At 40.8% G+C, this 12686-nt stretch overlaps 1 protein-coding gene across 1 annotated transcript in view; it reads left to right on the top strand.

The window, feature by feature from the left end:
• Positions 1-1061: 1061 nt before the first annotated feature.
• fam110b (family with sequence similarity 110 member B) overlaps positions 1062-12686 on the top strand; it is a 61740-nt gene continuing 50115 nt past the window's right edge. The window contains 1 exon segment of the mRNA XM_034195795.1: positions 1062-1187. The gene's annotated coding sequence lies outside the window, so the exon portion shown is untranslated.

Genomic DNA, 12686 nt, shown 5'->3' with positions numbered 1-12686 from the left:
GTGAAAAAAATGTAACATATAAAGTTTGATTTTAATAGCATATTTAAAATAAGACATCTCTTTATTAGTCCTTATTCCCAAATCATGACATAGGTGACAAAACGGTATTCATGGTTAAAAATATGAAAAGAAATAGCAACATAAAAGCTTTTAGCATTAGGTGCCTTTCAGCCAGTAATTAGAATAGGAAGTTTTTTCCTATTTGCTAGGATAAATGGGAAGCTGTCAATGTGGTCTGAAGGGCTGTCAAAGACAAGCACGCACTGGCCCTTTAACGACTGGACCGCTCCATTCTCCATTCATATTTAATGGGGGGAACTGACCATCTAACAATTAGATTAACTCAAATGTAATTAAAATAATACAGAGTCCTAGGGATATACTGAAGGAAACCCTATTAAAAACGATATATCACAGTGTGGATTGTTTTAATCTGTGTAAAATGCAGTAAAGAGAGTCAGCCTCCCTCTGTTCTCCCGGTCAGCCGCATATCTGTCTCATGCAGAGTCTGAGCCGCTGGTAGGTCCGTCAAGGTAGCTAGCATTAGTGCAATTATAACCGGAAATACAGGATTTAAACCTTAAACAGGATTTTATGTTTACATTGGAGGCAACTGATGCTGTGAAACATATCTGTAAGTTATCTATAGTTTGTATTTAAATACCCCGGCCCGAGTATCAAGGACGAAGATATGTTGTATAAGATGTTTTACTTTGCATAGCCTACATTTGTAACTTGATTGAAGGTAAATATAAAAAAGTATAGGCCTAAAAACCTTTAATTTCAGCATAATTGACTTTAGTCATATAGTTCGTTTAAGGTGCAAAGATGTGGGTTCTTGTACTGAAACAACAACACGTTTTTTGAACTAAAATGTGTTCACTGTAAATTAAAGTGTATTTTTACATAGAAAAGAACATGGCTGCTTTCTGACTACAATTATGAACTATTAATCATATAGACGTCAGCGAAGTTATCGTAATATAGATTTCACATTTTAGACCCAAATAGGCAATTATTGTGAAAGTGATAACCGGAAGTGCCTGTATGATTGCCGTGCAGTCTGGCCATGAGTATGGCAGGGTGCTGCTGGCTGGGAACAGGATGCTGTCAGGCCGAGGAGACGCATCAATCTAACGGGGAGAAACCGCAGCAGCATCCTTTGTTTTCTGGAGCTGGAGACCCAGGTAAGGACGGCTAACTAGCTTAGTGATGCTAACCTGCCTGCCTGTCACTCCTGTAAGGACTCAAACCTTATTGGAGACGCTGACGATACGCAGGAGTCGGGACTCTTTTTTTCCTTAATTTCCAGTCATGTCGAAAATATGGCTATTGTTCGGCATACATGCAGCAGCTTAGAGGCAGTAATTTACCGCAGCATGTTTCTGAAGAGGTGGTCGGGTGTGTGTGTGGTGGTGTTGGTGTTGGTGTTGGTGTGGCAGCTAGCTCTCAGCCCGGCAACAGACACATTCCTCGGTGTTATACATCCATGGCTGAGCTGCTGGAGGTGGGGGGGTCTGGCATTGCACCACCAGCCCGCGCACGCATGAACGCACTCAGGTGTTGTTGGTGTTGCTCTAGCTCCTGACACGTGCAACCTGCGTTTACCAACGGGTCTCCACACTGCATCTCTGGGCTCTGTGTAGCAGTACATATAGATGTTCCCTCTCCTGTGTGAGGAGTGGATTACATTTCCAAGGCTGTTGGACATGTCTGGTATTTGAAGTGCTTTGTTGACTTTGTCTCCAGTCTTATATCATCCTGTGTTCATCCTACTTGTACTTTGTAGTGTGACAGTTTCCTGACAGTCAATGTGTGTGCTTGGTTGTGAAGTGAGTTAGTGAGCCATATATGATATCACATGTTTTATATTTTGATATCATTTGCTTTGTATACACTCTCAGTAGGTCACTACATCTACAGTTTGGTATTGGTATTGCTGTGAATTTTATTTTGTATGTATTCATAACAATACTTAATAATCAAAAAAATAAGGGTTGACAAACTATTAGTAATCAAGGATAATACAAAAATATTTGAAACACATTAGGTTTACACGTTTACAGTGTTACAATCTTAGTGTTCAAATGAAGACATGTATTTTACAAACTCGGTCATAAGACATTGTTTTATGCCTTTTTAAGTGTATTTAAAAAAAGAAAGAGAATGAGAGCTTTTTCATAGAGCCATTTGTCTTCCCATACTTTGTTGCAGACTGCCTCCCTGCTGTTGGTTGACTGTGATATTCCCACGCTGCACTTTAAAACCTGTTTACAACTTTCTTCAATCAAATGACTGGTGCAGTGATGACCTATTTGTGTAGTGAAAAGCAGAAGTTAGCTTCAGAAGGACTCCCTTGACAGAAAAGTCATGGAATTTTCCCATAGAATCTTGGAATATTGCTTAAAATCTTTGGCAAACAAACACTTATGATGCTCACACGTCTTGTTCAGCAGTTAATCTTCACATATTAACACCACCTTCATAATAGTTGAAGTGTGGGGTGTTCACTAACAAATGTTATGTTGTTCAAAACATACAAATATTTGAAGACCACAGACCGTTTTTCAGGCATCTGAGCCGGAAATTGCTAAAATGCAAACGTATTTTCGTGTCTAAGGACTTATTCCTGCACCACTACATATTCATAATCCATTCCTGCTGCTCTCAGCGAAGTATGAACTACACTGAAGACTGGATCCTCTACTTATTGCAACACCCATGAGTGTATGACTGGGGTGCCCAACCAGTCGATCGCGGGGAGATTCCCAGTCGATCGCGAGATGTGTCTAAAAAAAGAACAACAATATTCTGTTTTATCGTTAATGTCCTATAACAAAATCTTCCTGTGCCAGAATAATGCACTTGAACGCATCAAAGCTTTGTGATTGGCCGGCGTGACCCCATGTGTCGTGGGCGTGGCTGGTGGGCACTAGTGCGCTGACATTGTCCGTGTCAACAGGAGTGACAGTCCGCACACACACAAGACCGCAATTATGGCAGAAGCAAAAAAGCCCAAAATATATAATTTTCACTCCGAGTGGGAGGATGATTATTTTTGTATCTATTCCAATTCAAAGTCCATCTGTCTCATCTGCAATGCGAGCGTGGCTTTATCGAAGAAGGGTAATTTAGGAGCGGCATTTCAAAACAGTGCACAAACGCTGCGAGACGGAACTCCCTCCTAACTCTGCCCTACGCTCCAAAAGGGGAGGGGCCTGAGAGCACAGCTAAATGCACAGCAGTCCATTTCCACCAGGCCCAACAACAAGAGCAAGGCTGCTACCATAGCATCTTATCGTGCCAGTCACGTTCTTGCGAAACACATGAAGTCTTTCAAAGATGGCGAAGTTGTGAAAGAAGCATTCCTGGAGGCTGCAGACGCGCTTTTGGGGACAGTAAACAACAACAATAACAGTAGCATTTCAACAGGTTTTTGATAAAAACTCAAGTTAGATACCGTTATTAATCAGCTGTAAGTTTTACTTTGTTTGAACTTATTCATTACAATTATTGTACAAAACGGTATAAGAATGCAAACTTAAATTGATTATAGTCTATTATCAATTCAGGTTAAGAAACTAGTGTTGCTTGTATCCTATTTTAAAGGCATTTATTTTTATAATCTACTAAAATGCAACAAAAAAAGGGTTTGATTCTATTAATGTTGTCTTTTGTATTGCACTGTTGCTGCAGCAGATTACTGTGTAGCTTCAGATCTGAGTTGTCTTATTAGTAAGCCTCATTTATACTTTTGTAGCAACACTATTTGTATATAATGGCAAAGAAAGGGTTCAGAGTCTTTTCTTTTTTCCCTGTGTCATATGTGGCAGCACTGTTCAATGTTTCTTGAAAACATTACCCACTGTAGTATGTGACGTGTGAATAACTCCAACTCTGTATCAACAACACTGTTGTGTAACTTCAGTTAAATACTTGTATGTGTGTAGATTAGAAAGAGGTAAGATAAAGGATCTGCAGTATTTTATGAAGTATTCATCGTACAAAGGTCAGTTTTATACAAGTAGAAGTGTGTATTTACCTGGTAGTAGGCTGTCAGTAATGGCTACGCCTCTCTATTTGGACTGGTAGATCTCGGCAGACTGGCAACTTTAAAAGTAGCTCTCGGTTCAAAAAAGGTTGGGCACCCCTGGTGTATGACATGCCTATCTCACTGCACTACATTGTGTATGGTCTGGGCAGCGGGCTCTTACCCTTGTCCAGTTGTCAAGTAGAAGTATACAGTTCAGTTCGGAGATGAATCGATGCTGAAGGGAGCTCCAAATGTATCTTTAAATAAACATGTTTACACAAAGCTTGCTGTTTTGCTGATTTAATTTAAGTCATGAGGATTATATTATGTACACCAGGCTTGATGTCACAAGGGAAGCTATTCGACTGTAATGAAGATATTTAATGTTTAAAGCTAAAAACAATGTTGTTCCTCATATACAATCATGCACCAATGTATCTAATTTGATCATATACCACCTGGGCGTGGCCTACATGAAAGAGCATGTTCACTTTATCCCACGTTGGATGTAGATCAACACAACATGGGATAAAGTGAACATATAAACCACTCGTTACACAGGCCGTGCCCACTATATAGAACGATGTATTGCTTATAGTATATCATACAAAAAAAGAGAAGCTTTACAGAGAAATGTAGACTGAATCACAAGGGGAATACTATTTAAAATCCAGGGTTCTTACGGTCATTAAAACCTGGAAAAGTCATGGAAATTCAAAATGCAAATTCCAGGCCCTGGAAAAGTTATGGAAAACAATATTTTTCCCAAGGTTTTGGAAAAGTCATGGGATTCTGCATCAGTCTCTGCTCTGTCTGCAGTCTGATGAGTAATGCTGGCTAACTGAGTGCAGACACCAGCAGTCAGGATCCTCCTGCCTCTGACTGGAGCCCCAGCAGCAGGCCCATGCTGCAGGGGCCAGGAATGCTCCGGAGGGATCACTGTTTGTGTTCCTGAATGTTGCAGCCTCAGTCCAAAGAAGAAGAGTCGTAATATACAGCAGGACCGAGAGCAGGGATGAAGGGGTGCCTTTCAGATTTCTGGTAGGGACAGACTATTGTTTGAAATGTTTCTATGGGCAAAACAAAACATGCCTAAACTTCATGTGAAGAAGATCCTTGTTCTAAGCTTTTTTTAATGCCAAAATGTAATAATGAGCAGGAGAATAACACTCTGTTCATTTCATTTATTGGTGCAATTGTATTTAAATGTTGCTTCTAGGAGATGCACTGGTGATAAGGACCGGTCTTATTGTCATACACACATCTGTATCTCAGCAGTGATGAAGCACAGTATGTACACTGAAAAAACCCAAACATTGAATTTAATTAAATGTATTGCGTCAACAGATTTCACATTACATTACATTACATTGCATTTAGCTGACGCTTTTGTCCAAAGCGACTTACAATAAGTACATTCGATCACATAACTGTTTAGTTAAAAGCAATAATATTAATATTAAATAAATATTAGGTTCAACTTAATATTATTGCTTTCAGCTAACCTAATACAGTTGTGTGAAATGTGTTGACATAATATATCTAGGGCTGTCAAACGATTACAATTTTTAATCAGATTAATCACAGCTTAAAAATTAATTAATCATGATTAATCACCATTTGAACTATTTTCCAAAATATGCCATTTATTTATGTATATTGTTGTGGGAATGGAAAGAAGGCGGATATATCCATTTAACATACAGTATCTATGTTTATTATAACATTTTCTGCGTGTCAAAATGAAAGACAACCCACACACCTATCAATCATCAAACCGTGGGGTCTTAATTCATTACGTGTTGATTTCTATCAACGGGGGAGTACTTCAGGAAAGTCGACAGAGGGGGGGGGCGGCGGCTCGTGGAGTACTTCTTGACCACAGAGTGTGAACGTTGTGATCAGCTGTTTTAGCGCAGTTCTCCAGTGAAGGGGGGGGGAGTCTCCCTCCGCAGCCGGTTGGCGTAGTTTTGGCAAAATTCCGTTGTACAGACCGACGTTAACAGCAGCCCTGTCTGTGCACACGGAGACCGACTCTGTCGTCCGGTGATCTAACCGCCTTCTGGAAAAGCGTCACAAGTATGTCGGTACGCAAATGCGCTTTGTGACACAAGTGACGGTACGCATTTCAGATTACGCACATAACCTGCGTACCAGTTATGTGCACCCCTGAACTACAGCAAAAGTATTCTCCGTCGGGACTTCCTGCAACAACACCACGCCGTTATCAAAGATGTTCTATTGAGAAGACGATCACTACGTGACAAAAGTTTTCAAAACCGTGGCTACTGAAATCAATCTTACTAACTGCTGTCTGTGCAATTTACTCCGCGCGAGTTGGCAGGCTTTATTTTGCTTACTTTAACATCATTTTTCATGGTGGGGCTAAGCCATTTCTTGGTATGGGTGTAGCCTACCCCAGCCATACCCTGGCGCTGCCACTGGTGGCACGTATGGGGCGGGCCATTCTGCAAATGCGTTAAATATTTTAACGCAATTAATTCAAAAAAGTAATTACTGCCGTTAACGCGATAATTTTGACAGCACTAAATATATCTAATTAAAGCAAACGTTTCAGCTTTTTAGGTGTACGTAAAAGCAGTGAGGTGTTTATTTAAATGCCAAAGTGCAATACAAATATGTTGTCCCTAAAATCACTGAATAATCCTGACTAGGGATGTTCCGATCACCTTTTTTTGCTCCCGTTCCGATTCCGATCATTTGATTTTGGCAATCTGCCGATACCGATTTTTCCCGATCTTTATGCAATGCATTAAGAGAAAAAAAAGGTAACAGATAACGGCTGGTCATCCAACACGATGAATTCAGCTATCTTGGCTGTTATTGTTTTGGCCTTTTCACTGTTCTGGGGCAGTTTCTCTTTCCTTTTAAAAGTCTCTGAAAGTGTGGGTTGTGTCAGTGCCGTTCCCTGAGGGGCCGCTATGTACTCGTCTTGTTGGTGTTTGTTTCTCAGGTAGCGTATTAGATTGGTCGTGTTGAACGTAGCTCTGTTCTTTCCACCACGCGGAACCTCCGCCTTGCAAACATTGCATCTGGCTGTTACACTGCCTTCGCTTTCAATTTTATAATACTTCCAAACTGCTGACATTTTCTCTGTCCCGACTCCCGAGTCACCAGCTGAACGTAGCCTCTCGTTAGCTTACTGCTACTATTAGACACTGCGCCCACTCTGTTGCCAGCTTTGAGAGAAATAAGCAACCAGAGGCCTATACTACGAAGCTGGTTCAACATAACCTGGATATGTTTGAGTTAGCCGGTTGGCCTAATCCAAAACATACGCGCTCTCGCTAAACTGTACTACGACGCGGGTTATCAAGTGGATCGCTCAAGCCAGCCGTGTCCTATCTAGTTAGGTGCGCGTTCACATGAAAGGGGTGGTTGGAGCATTCGACCAATCACAAACATGGACAAGCGTACTGACAGCGCAGCGTCATACTTCCTGAATGAAAAGTAAACTATAATATTAGACAAATATGAAGAAGTTAAACTTTAAACATCCATGACTTAAACACTTTATCCAGGATAAAAGCCACAGAGCTGCACCTGCAAGGTGAATACAGCTGGTAAAAGAAAAAGTGTTTGAATGCGTACATTAACAGGTGTATGATATAAAAAGAGAACCAGCTTCGTAGGACCGGAAAGCCGGAGTTTTCCCTGAATTTAGCCGGCTAAGCGAAAATCCTGCTTCGTAGTATACCCCCCAGGTCTATGAAAACAAGCCCAAAAGAAGCAACACATACATGATGTTGTGTCATTTTAAACCAAAACTAAGGCCTCAGGATGACTTTAAGACGTGAACATGGTCATTTTTGTTTTGTAACATTAAATAATTAAAATATTTTATATTAAAAAAAAAAAATCCCGATCCCCGATTTTTTTCTCCCTAATCCAATTTTTTTTAAATCACGTGTTCGGCTCCGATCCCCGATCACATGATCGGATCGGGACATCTCTAATTCTGACAAATAAAAGTGATATTCATATTTGTGGAATGAATCGTTCAGCCCTGTTAAGAGTATTGCCATACTGGGTCATAAAGGACATATTGCTCCTACATTGGGTGTTTTATAGGATATAACTCAAATAGATTTCCCCCGAATCAAATGATGACTTTCTAATGGAATGCGTGCAACAGGTGAAAATGCAGATTAGTTTACTAATTATTCATTACAAACAATTCTTTACAAATAACCATTCAGTCTATAGGATGGCAGAAAATGTTCAACAATCCAGTACCCAAAATAAAACGGAGGGAAGCAGAACATTGTCAGAAGCTGGTATGCTGCGTAGGTTTATCAGGCTCTGAAACTTCATATGCTCCTAGAATAAGGACTGATTTGGAGCAAACTCTCCCTCCTGTCACATTTCTTGTCTCGCTCTGTTATACTGTTGACAAACGGTGGCCCTGCTATAGGAGCGTAGCTGAGAAGGTGTGTGTGTCTGTCAGAATAAAGCCCCCCCTGCTGTCAGCTCTCCCAGCAGAGCTCTGCTCAGAGCATTGTGTTGTTTCAGCAGCTAGTATTTAGCCCTTTAATCATTGATGAGAGATGAGCTGCTTATTGTCAGCAGGGTCCAATCAATGTTTCACAACTGACGGATTCATCAACACTGTTAACAACACATTTTTTAAACCTATTGTTGTTGTGTTCTTTTGAAAATGAAGATATTCAATTTAATGGAGAGACAAGGCTTCCGCTTATTCATTTCATCTACAAACCCCAAGTCAAGTTAGTTTTATTATAAAGCCTTTAATGGGAAAAGCAACAGAGACAGAGATGTTGTGTGTACAGAATAAACCAACAGAAATTCATAGTGGAAAATATGGATGTGGACAGACTTTGAGGAGCTTCAGGGGTCCGGTAACAGACCTAAACCACAGACCATCCTCTCCAGCATGGAGGCCTGGGAAAGAGGTCAGACAGCACAGAAGGAGAGAAACACGTGCACGTTTACTCCTGTTAAGTTTGCTAAAAATATCACTATTGGATGGGGAGCTATTTTTTTAAGATAAATGTCTTCAGTAAGAACCAATGGGCTGGAGAGCAAAAAGAGTATGGAAGTCAAAGTTTGAGAGGCATGTTAACAAAGTGTTGTCTGGGCTGCACATGAATATGTCATCCTGAAGACGGTTCACTATGTGCTGGCTCTTTGCTCACTTTTGTGTGTGTGTGTGTGTTGTGTTTGTGTGTGTGTTGTGTGTGTGTGTGTGTGTGTGTGTGTGTGTGTGTGTGTGTGTGTGTGTGTGTGTGTGTGTGTGTGTGTGTGTGTGTGTGTGTGTGTGTGTGTGTGTGTGTGTGTGTGTGTGTGTGTGTGTGTGTGTGTGTGTGTGTGTGTGGTGTGTGTGTGTGTGTGTGTGTGTGTGTGTGTGTGTGTGTGTGTGTGTGTGTGTGTGTGTGTGTGTGTGTGTGTGTGTGTGTCCTTTTTCCGTCAGTTATGAGGACTGAAACCTGTGTGTGTTTATTACCTCACCAGGTGCAGCTTGACCTCTAAAACATTAATGCCATCACATCCGATGAAAGCACAACTTGTATTTTTGTATTCTATTTTCCGGAAGTGTAAAATTAGTAACAGAACATCCAAGCCTCCATGTTAAACTGAGCGGCACTGGTAAGAAAGAATTCTGCCCATGACCTGTAGCTCCATTCATGTTGGTCCTTCCTCCTCCATGTCTTCCTCCTCATTCTCCAAACGTAGTTCCAGGGGCGCATAGATCTAGAGTATGGAGCTGTATAGCACTCTGCACCGAAAGATGAGCAATGTGACGCTGAAAGTGAACGTATTTAGTGAACTCTACAACCACATTTTTCATTGATTTGACCTTTTAGTCCACAGTTTTCTAGGCAAGGCAAGTGTATTTATATAGCACCTTTCAGCACACGGCAACCCAAAGTGCTTTACAAAATAAAATAAAAGACATTTAAGAATAAATACAGTAGAAGCACATTATAAAATGGCATTTAAAGAACAGCATTTAAAACGCAAAGATAATAAAATAAACACAACAGCTATGAAATACATGAATAAAAGCCATACTGCAGTGTGAACAACTCACTCAAATGCAGCGTCAAAAAGATACGTTTTTAGTCTTGATTTAAAAGTATTAACAGTTGCAGGGGACCTGCAGGATTCAGAGAGTTTGTTCCAGATGGTCGGGGCATACAAACTAAACACTGCTTCTCCATGTTTAGTTCTGACTTCTAGTGTTAATCTTAGGGCCATAGTGTTAGTTACAGTGAGGTAGGAGGTTGTGTGTGTGTGTGGTTTGCATGTGTAAGTTACACATTTGAAATGAGTGCTTGAGGTAGTGTGTTTAAAGTGAGCATTAATCATATATAGTGTGTAGGCTACACTACGCTCTCTGTAGTAGACATAGTGAGGGCCTCAGAGAGAGAGCGGGGTTCAGCACAGCAGCGCTCCGTTTCCATTGGAGGTCGGGACTGGGAGTGACGTCACATCCGATGTGACTGCTTTTCAGTAGCACAGGAAACATGGCTCCTGCAGGAAAGTTTTTCGCCTTGTTCACAGCTTTAGCTGTCATGTCGGGTGACAACTAAACAACCTGACGTTGTTAGCAAAGGCAACAACCATTGGTAGATGAGAGTGCTCGTATATCCTAAAATCGTTTTAAATGTTGCCAGTTTTTAATGATTTTTAATAGTTTGTTTTACTTCGCATATTGACTGGCTAATGTGCCATTTTATTTGTGTTTTACAGCTGTATTTGTCTGCCTGTCATGTCTGTGTTTGATCGGTTGTAACTTCGTACATGCTGCCCCTCTTGGCCAGGTCACTCTTGGAAAATAGATTTTAATCTCAATGAGTCTTTTACCTGGTTAAATAAAGGATATATATGTTTTCAATTTTAGAGCATGTCATAACCTGTTGCCTTCTGTGGAAACATTGCCTTAGTTTAATACTGAATAGTTCGAAAGGTTCTTTATTTTAATCATGAAGAAGTGAATTCACGATGGGGTGTATTTCTGTTGGATTACTAGAACATAAACTCTGCTTGGCTTGCAATCATTGTGACGGAAGATGCAATTATTCTTGTTTTCTTTTTGTGGGGATTATTCTGTGACCTGCTCTTGGCAGAGCTTCATCTGGCATTCCAGCTAGTATCATGCTTCCCTGAAGCACACTATGATCCTCAACACCAAGCTGCTGCTTCTTCTTCCTACTCTTCCCTCTCCCTGGCCCTTTGTTCCAGAGATGTCAGCCTCTCTCTTTCCTGGTTAAACGGAGAGCGCTGAGCCAATGTCAGATCAGAAGCTAATCCCAAACATGGTAGAGACAATCTTGTCGAAATACCTCTAGAATGGTTTCAAACATGTTTTCTGAGTCTTTTTAGTGCTGGAAACAGTGATTTTATTTGACTGGGTTCCATAAAGTTAACTTCTTCTTCTTCTGTGGTGATTAGGGCCAGGCACATGCAGAGGATGTTTACAGGGACAGGGGCCCAAATGAAGAAAAAAAAAGGGCTGGATGGGGAACTTTGTTGCTTTACATAAATCTATTCCTGGAATTACCTTACAGTTTTAAGGGATATCAAAATGTATGTATTTAAAACAAACCTAAGTGGGATGTTGGTTCAAACACTGCTAAACGACATTTTATTAATGCTACATGCAAAGAAATGAAGTGTTCCACCTTCTCAGTAAAAAGGCATATGCCTCAGAAATACCGTCAATAAGAAGATGCTGATTTTATATGGCTAAGATTAATATCAGTTCAATATAATTCACATATCATGTCATAATTAGAGTTCTTCTGCTTTATGTTAGACCATTTCATTGATTTGTGATAAGAGAAAGTACATTCTCAAAGGGGCACTTCTCTTATAAGAGGTCTATCCGTGCATGAGCCTGACTGGCAGTAGGGTTAATCGGTCTGTAAGAGGTGACCTGCAGCTCTGGGTAAACTCATTAGCCGGGTAGGTGTCAGCTCTTGTGTTTCTAACCGTCAGGGATTCTCCTCTGGGTTAACTTTCTGACTTCTGATATGACTCACAGATATGAGGCAAGGAGGATCAACTGTTGCCATGGCCAACAATGTGTACCATCATCGTTTCCTGTCTCAGTCGACAAGTTATTCACTGCTTGATAACTGTTAGGAATTATAGGCACCGCTCCCATGGTAAGTCCACCTGTTTGACTGTAGTGTGTAGCAGTACGATGTTCCCCACACTTTTATTATGGAACCCCAAGTAACTGGAATGAGGCCAAACACTTTATCTAACGTACGTAGCTTTGCAATAAGCCAGTTTGGGAATAGAATGTGCCATGAAGAGCTGATTGTACGTTAGCATGTACGTTGTAAGTCAAGCGCATCATTGGTCGCTTGGACAGTGTCATTAGGTGTTAATGGAGTTTATAATGGAAGGTCGCAGCAGCTTTCATGTCTTAATCGTACCAGAGTGTTTAATTAAGAACCCATCTGTGCTCACAGTAAAGACGTGTCAGTATGTCTGCTCTGTTCAGCTGTCAGACTGAGCAGGTTAAAGGATTTCTGTTGTTGTTCCAGACGGGAATCTTTTGAAAGAGTTATACAAACACGATCGCATTCATCATACGTGTTGTCCACGATAGGATCAAATCCAAATCTCAGAGATTTCTACAAATGTTAAGAAGAAGTGT

This window comes from Gymnodraco acuticeps, unplaced genomic scaffold (assembly GCF_902827175.1).
Source record: "Gymnodraco acuticeps unplaced genomic scaffold, fGymAcu1.1, whole genome shotgun sequence".
NCBI lineage: Eukaryota > Metazoa > Chordata > Actinopteri > Perciformes > Bathydraconidae > Gymnodraco > Gymnodraco acuticeps.
The sequence above is the reverse complement of the archived record's forward strand: the minus strand, read 5'-3'. Positions and strand labels throughout refer to the sequence as shown.